This window comes from Elephantulus edwardii, unplaced genomic scaffold (assembly GCF_000299155.1).
Source record: "Elephantulus edwardii isolate Elephantulus edwardi_28Jun2011 unplaced genomic scaffold, EleEdw1.0 scaffold00006, whole genome shotgun sequence".
Lineage (NCBI taxonomy): Eukaryota > Metazoa > Chordata > Mammalia > Macroscelidea > Macroscelididae > Elephantulus > Elephantulus edwardii.
Window position 1 is genome coordinate 8,395,225 of NW_006399756.1, and position 8,372 is coordinate 8,403,596.

At 47.2% G+C, this 8,372-nt stretch overlaps 1 pseudogene; it reads right to left on the minus strand.

The window, feature by feature from the left end:
- Positions 1–2,804: 2,804 nt before the first annotated feature.
- LOC102851181 lies at positions 2,805–3,222 on the minus strand (annotated as a pseudogene).
- Positions 3,223–8,372: the final 5,150 nt, after the last annotated feature.

Here is an 8,372-nt window from a genome sequence, read left to right on the forward strand (position 1 = left end):
TTGCCAGTCTACATACATTTCCCTGACTTTGCTTCTTAGAGAATCCAGCGTAATACAATCATGTTCACAGACATCATGGACTTGGACTTCACATACCTTCTTTGGAGACACAGTTCATAACAAACATTGAATAGGAAGCCTAGAGACCTGTGTGGTCCCAGGAGGTAGGAGGAGACACATTTATTGAGTGACTTGCTAGGCTGGAGATTTGTACTAATTGAGAATTTGTTTTAGCAACTAGTATTGCCATCACTTTAAGAAAATGAAACTTTAGAGGGGCTAGTTAAGAACCCTAAGTGGTAACAAACATTAAGGAGTAGTGGTGCACACACCCACACACTGGGAGTCTGACATGGAGGCCTAGACTTTTAAAAAGGCCCCATGATCATGAACCATGACCACAGAAGCAGGGACCCTATCTCTCTGGGCCTTGGGTCTCCTCTGTGAGGAATGTAGTGATCTCTCTGGGCCTTGGGTCTCCTCTGTGAGGAATGTAGTGATCACTGACAAGTCCCTCGTGCCCCAAGCAGCCTGACATTCTGTGACTCTGACATTTCGGGAGATCATTCAGAGAACTGGTCTAAGTGGCTAGTTAGGACTCTTTTGTAGCCCCTAGAACAAAGACGATGGAGCCAGGACCCAGGGCACATGGGAGCTGAAGAGTCCAGGAGATGGATGGGGGTAGATATGAGTCTCCGTCCACTAATGTAGGCAGACAAGGAGGAAACAGCATTTATAGTGTTCAGTTGTGACAAACTTACTGAGTCTCAATGTTCTGGGAGATTTTTTTTCAATAATCATCTCCATTCATCTACCCAGTAAAGCTCTCCTTCCCGATAGCTGGTAACTAACGCCCTTGGGAACACGGCACCTCAGTGTGGCAGCTCAGTCACTTCTGTGACTTGACAGTTGCACTTTGAACTTGAACCTTGGTCCTGTACTTGTGTTCAGTACAAGCTCCTCCTCTCACACTCGGCCATGGGCTGGGCCTGTCTGGGGCCTGGGCAGCTTGTCGTGTGTGTCAGGGGTGAGGGCTGCAGAGGCTTGCCCTGTGTCCACTTCTCATTTCCTTGAGCTTCTCTTCATACTTCAGTTGACGTCATTTTAGGCCACAGAAAGTAAACGGACAGATGTGCCCTTAAAGGGATGGGGGGAGGCTAGCTCCTCTGGTCATGAATGAGCGTGGGCAGCAGTAACTCTGAATGAGGCAGGTGGGCACTCGGATCTCTCAGGAGAGCAGTGGCCTCTCACCACCAGCCACCTGTAGCCCTCGGCCATGTCTCCAGTGGCCTCTTAACACCAGCTTGCTGTATGCTTCCGCTGTGTCTCTAGCGGCCTCTTACCGCCAGCTTCCCGTAGCCCTCAGCCATTATCTCCAGCGGCTTCTTAACATCAGCTTCCCGTAGCCCGTGACCATGTCTCCAGCAGCCTCTTACCTCTTACCACCAGCTTCCCGTCACCCACGACCATGCCCCTTTGGCCTCAACACCACAGCTGTAGTAACCACGTGCTGTGCAGTCTTGTCCAGCCCAGGGTCAGTGTGTAGACCAGTCGGCACACACAGGACCCACCTTCCTGAGTGTTGGGAAAGGTGATCTGCTTGTTTTTAAACTCATCAATATGAACACAAAGGACACTGCACATTGTTTATACAGATTCCATGACTGACCAGAACAGTGGATATGTGTGTCATTCTCACCGAATCCGTGACATCGAGGTGGGCAGAAGAAATCCCCACGGCATCACTTGATTAACTGAGAATGTCATTATGAAAGCAATGAGACCACAGGAGGGGCTCCATGTGGCTCTAGCCCTCGGACCACAGGCACCTGGACTGCCTGGTCAACCTCCAAATGGCACCTGCAGGCAAAGACTGGACTGAGAGTCTTCACTCCGTACAACAGGCTCAAATTGCTAACAGAGGAAGCCCACAAACTGGGCCACAAGAGAGACTGGTCTCAGCCAGTCAAAGAGCACCTTCTTATGCTGGATATGAACGAGTGTGTCCGGAGATTCCCCTTCCGGAGACGGGGGGGGGGGGCCCTTCAGATGCCTGTGGACTCTTTTACTCTCAGCACAAAGGCAACACTTCCCACTAGAAGATCAGTGGCAAAGGCGGCAGAATTAGCTCAAAATGATGAAGTAAACATGTTTTGAAATTTTTATTCTCCTGGAATAAAACTTTTGTTGTTGTTGTTGTTCTGAGTTATGGGGTTACTGAGGTTCACTGGACATTCCCCCCCCACACACACACACAACAAAACTGCTGGAATGAGGCAAGCACTTGTATAAACTTAGGGCCAATCGAGGTAAGGACAGTGTTAACCTGAGGGCAGCCCTCAGTGACCACATCATATGTGACCTGTCTCGTAAGAACTTGACAGATCATTGGTTACAGCCCCAAATATTTTACACAACGTTAGAAACACACACACACACACACACACACACACACACACACACACACACCAACTACTACAAACCCCACCACCATCTTGCCTTTCCATATCTGGCAACTATTTCACTACTGGGACATTTCTTTTTTTTGAAGAAAATAACTTTATACTTTATTTAGTTCAAGTAACTACACATCACAACTAGTTTAAGGAGGCCACTCAAACACCTGTTGGTCCTAGTGACGTCATCTCAGTCACCAACAGAGATTCTGAGGCAGGGTTGCTATGAGGGATCGAGGAGCGCTGACGGGCACGTGCACCTGTGACAATGTCACTGTTCATTCTAGTTTCATGTGGAGTTAACACAGTACTGTGAGACCACTTTCAATTCCTTCAACTCGAACTTCATTACATCGGTTCCCGCGCTGCCTGGCACTGCTTCAGCACCTCCATGAAGCCCTCGCAGAGGCGGAGGTCGCGGTTGTTGGTGCACTCCCTGAACGGCTTCATCTCCAAGGAGCAAGGACCAGCCTCCACTTGAGATGCTGGCTGGTCTCGGTCCGGCTCCTGGTAGGTAATGTCAGGCCTGGCTGGCTCGTTACTGCCTCCACTGAAGCCTCCAGTGATGGCATGGCCCAGTGTGTGCCCGACGGCAGAGCCCACGGCCACGCCGGCAGCAGTGGTCATCAGGCCAGGCTGCCGGGGTGCGGCTGCAGGGGCCCCAACTGCAGACTGCCGGGGCTGGCCGGGGAGCGGCTCTCATCTGAGGGGCCCGGCTGGCCGGAGGGGCCACGTGGGAGGTGTGGCTCCGGCTTCCACGCGGCATCGTAACTTCACGGAGGAGATGCTTTCAGAAGCAGGAATCACTGACTACTGGTACATTTCAACCTGAGTGAACCCTTAGCGCATCCACTGGACAAGAAAGCTGTGTGTCAGTCTCAAATTGTCCTTCATCCCACTTAAAACAAGCTTCTGAAATCAATAAGCATATCCTCAGCCTTTGTCTACTTGGGAAAATCAGTTGGGTTGGAAAGATGGAGTTTTAATGTGCAGAGGAAATACCCACACATTCGAGTGTCAGGCATCTGTCACATGACCCAGTGCCACGCGGAGCTGGCCTTGAAGGGGCTGCCCACTCAACGAGAGATACGCTGTTTGGTCTCCCTCCCCTCCAAAGCGGCGAAGCCTGGCAGTCGTGGGAACTTCAGCACGGACGTTGTGCAGTCAGACTGCATCTCCAAAAGGAAAAGAGAAATTTGCAGATCTCAAAAAACTGAGAGTGCTTCACCTTCTGGACAAGTTCTTCATTGACTCTTGTTAACACAGGGAATTTCATTAGAGGAAGCCCTTGGAGCCTTTTTTAGGGGGTGAAAGAAGACGTGGCCCAAAAATCAGGAAAAGAGCTGAGGCATCGCCTCTCACATGTGCAGCCAGCCAGGGTGATGAGGAAGGTGATCTGTCTGTCTGCCCGGACCACACAGCTGGGTCTCCAGGGAGCCCTTGCAGGTTTGCTCAGTCGGTCCTTAAACCAGCTGGGTGACAGGGGCAGAGGGAGAAGTGGGAAGAAAAGGATTTTGGCACGGGACTCTCAGAAGTCTTCTCATGCTGTCGGTGAGATGAAAAGTCCCCTGGAGGATCTTTGTAGAACTATGGTGACATTACATACAACAAAGTATTTCTGAGGTCAATGTTTCCTACGTGTACAATGGGAAAGGGTGTGGATGAGAAGAGAGTGCTATCTGACTTCCCCAAGGTGAGGAATCCCCCGTAACAGACCGGCAGCCCAGAGCTGTTCTTCTTAACAGCTTTCAAGGAACAACAGCTCGGAGGCGACTGCACAGAGAGGGACACCATGGCTGGGAAGGTGGAGGGGCAGTGAAAGGGAGGAAGACCCTCACCAGGTGGGCTGACATAGAGACTGCAGCAACGGGCTCAAGCGTGTCAGAGGCGGTGGACGGCACAGGACTGGGCAGGGTTCAGGTCTGTTGTTCTTAGGGTCACTGTGGGTCATACTCGGCTCAATGGTACTTTACAACAACTCAAAGGTTGCTCAACACTTATGTGCATCAGAAGGTGGACGGTGAGTAAGGCCAACTGAAAACTCAATGCTTCTAACTGTGATACTGGAGAAGAAGACCGAATATGTGAATCGCCAGAACAAGCCTGTCTTAGAGGATGTGCAACCCAGGTATTCTGTAGAGGCAAGGATGGTGAAACTTCGTCTCACATACTGAGCACGTTGCCAAGATGGGCTAGTCCTTGGAAAAAGATATACTAGGAAAGCTGGAGGGTCAAAGGGAAGACGACCCTCAAAGAGACTGTGACAATGAACCTGGACATGACAGGCATTGAGAGGATGGTACAGGCAATGTAGGGTTCCAATCTGTTATGCTTGAGACTCAGAGCGACCCTGTGTACAACAACCCTAAACTCTGTCCTGTCCTGTGCCAACCTCATTGCCTCCGAGTCACTCATCCCGATTACCCCAGTCACCGAATCAATCCATCTCCCAGAGGGCCTTCCCCTCCTGCGCCTGCCCCCCACCCTCCCAAGCATGATGTCCCTCTCCAAGGATCAGTCTCTCCTCACAACATGACCAAAGTATGCCAGATGAAGACTCAAAATCCTTGCCTCCAAGGAGCCGCCCGGTTTAACCCTCTCCAAGATGAATAAAAGTTAGCTCTTGGTAAAACAGAACAGACGGCAGGCTGAGTCTGGCTACGGGCCATAGTGGTCAGTAAGATTTAAACCCCGACTTGACCTAGTGCTACTATTAAAGCAGAAGTTAGGAATGAGAGTTTATTTTTTTTCCATGTCTAGATAAAACCCCAACTGAAGACTCTGGCTTCCCCTTGTCACGTGGTACCATCTTCTCCATCGCTTCATTTTCAACCATTTCATGCGGTTTTAAGTGTTCCTTCACTAACTTGGATTTAAAGCATTTTTATTTTGGGGGAAACCTGCCCCCCCAAAACCACCCAACAAACCATCTGAACCTCTTTGATTCTTAGGAGTTGAGTTTGACAATTTCCACCAACAATTACCAATCTGGATATAGTCCTATCTTAACTTTGTTTTATATTTATCACTTCTGACCCCTTCCCTGCACACAAATCTTTGTATGTTTTTTCCTTTACATTGTTAGTTATCTATATGAATAATTACAAATCACACATTCTATAATCATTACTCATATTTTTATACTTTCTTCCTACCAAAAGTAGCTTTTAATTATTACTTTTTCTAAAAAAAGTGTTTTACTCTCCAGATCCAAACTGGATACAGCATGTCCCAGACAACATTCTAAAGGAGGTAAAAATTATTTTGCTATTTCTTTACTGCTCTTTGAGACGCTTACTGTTTGTCCACTTACCGCCCCCCCTTCCTCTCAAAACACACGCATTCCCACCCCCCGTTTCTTTTGCAGGCCCCTGTTCTCAGCTAGCTTCTCTGCTTGGAAAGACCACTGTTGGTAATGACGTTTTACCAGAAGATGAGTAAGTCTGAAAAATCCAAAAGGACAGACCTGGATGAGCCTTCAGGAGCCAGATACCTGACTTTGAATCTCGCTCCTGCTACATGCCAGTACGAATGTTTTAGAACCTCTCCGTGCCTCAGTCTGTCTGCTTGTAAAATGGGATAACAAAAGCACCTACCTCAGTAGTCACTGGGAGTTAAAATGTCTCCTAAGTGTGGGATGTTACAAAGGACTTTTGCCAATACAGATGCGAAGATCTGTGAAAGAACTGCAAAACTATACCTTATTGCCCCCCTGTAGGATATTAGCCAGCTTTGTATTTTAATTCCTGCACTCTTTCCTTCTGTGACCATACATTCTTTCCAAGACTTCTTTGGACAAACTTTACAGCCCTGCTGATCCCCTTAATAATGGATTAAGATAATCTTTCACATCATATGTTCAATAAATATCTGTATGAATCACGGAGTGGGGGAGAGATTACAGAATGAATGCCATTCTATAAAGTGAATGCTCACAGGGTGGACCTGGGCAGTTTTCTATCTTTTTGCGAGGAGACACTAATGAAGACAGAAGAGATGCCCAGGGTGGGCATTCAGGCAACAGGCTGGCCTCTCTCCTCTTTGGCGTGCTCACTCAAGGCCCATGGCGTCATGCACAGTGAGTGCCCAGGAAGTGCTGATGAATGACCACAGAATAAAAAGGAGTCCTGATAACTCGATTTTTAAAGCAAAAGGAGGAATCAAATACGCTGAGATCTCCCTAGCTTTAAACTGCAGGATCGCTGAGTAAAAGGCAGTAATACAGAATTCTCCATAGTTATACTTTCAGACATAACCGTGATCCAGCAAATACCTGCACTGTGAAGACGTGCCTTAGGGAGGTGACCCCCCCCCCCCCGTGAAGGGCTGTTTGCTTGCCATTTAAAAATGTGTCCTCGGCAAGATCCCTTTCAGCATTATTAATTTAAGCTTAAGTCCACATTACAAGTCCTCTTCTCTGAAAAAAACAAACTGCTTTACATGAGTGGCATGTGATTGGTCTGGTAAACCCTGGTATTTTATGAGTTTATTTCCCCAGAAAGACTGTGTTATTTTCCTCTTTCATCTGTATGTGTAACATACCATTTTGCTTTAGCAGAGTAACAGACATCTTGGGTTAGCGTAGCACTTTATTTTTTCCATAGAATATTGATTTTTTTTAACACTGAATACAGTTTGATATATACCATTAAAAAACAACTCTCAGTTTACGAAAGATCAGCAAAAATACATCAAGGAGATAACTTGTGCGTTTACTAAGCCACGTTGTAATCACTGAACAGCTGTTGTCCTGGCGTCACCGGCACTATGACACACCAGCTGCATCTGACGCAGTGGCTACAGGGCGAGACACTGACAGGTGATTCCCATGTGTCAGTGGTGACACTGGTCAGTCACAGAGCTTCTGAAATGTTGCTACTGTCTCACTTAAACCTATAGCACTACCAAGGAGTCCTGAGCTATAACAAACTCCCACATTCGCTGAGCGATACTGGGAAGGAGGAAGGATGCTGGGTGAGGAATTGCCACGTTGATTCTTACCGTGTTATGTCGCTGAGCCGGTGACAGCGGGCAGCATTCTGGCCTATGAATCCTACACTTGTAAAACGAGAGCTGGCTGGATGCTTCCCTGACAGTTTCCCTTGCGTTTGATTTTCCATGACTGCGGACTGTGCAACTCAGACTCACCTTCCATGCTGTCCAATCGAGTCTCCTGTGAGATGACCGACACTGGGGTTGAGTCCGGCTGTGCCCTCACGTGGAATCTTTGGCGGGTGCTGTGTACAAATCTCTGCTTTCTGAAACCCACGTCACAAAACTGTGAGCCCAACTCACAAATGACCCAACAGTTAGGACAGGTTTCAGGAGGTGAACAGTTTGGTCCTCCACCAAGACAAGAGAGAGAACAAAGACCCCAAAGTCATGGTTATTAAGAAGAAAAACTACAATGAAAAAGCTCCAGGAAAAATCCAGTACATCCTCTTTGATGAAAAGGTAAAATATCACAATAATTCACTAATGCAAACAGGCTGGCGCATATATTAACTGTAATATGTAATGGACGCAAAATCAGGACAGTCCTAATGGCTCTTTGTGAACATTACACAAATATACATAACACTGAACTCTTTCATACACATATGAATCAATATTAAACATAAATTCAAGATCTCCATATCAGTAGGAATTTTAACAACACGGCTAACTTGAACATGAGGTTTACTTGGGTTTATGATCCTAGAGGGAAGAAGTTGGATTCTTTTTACTGATGCTGACTTTTATTCCTTTATCGGAAGCATTTTTATTTACAGTTTGTCCCTCTGACTTTGGAAAAAAAGAGTATGACTTGATTTGTAATAAAATACTTGAAGTTACCAGGTAGTTGCTAAGACATGAACCAGGGGAGGAATGATGTATACTGCATTGAAACAGATGAGGGAGAGAACTGTTTAAAAG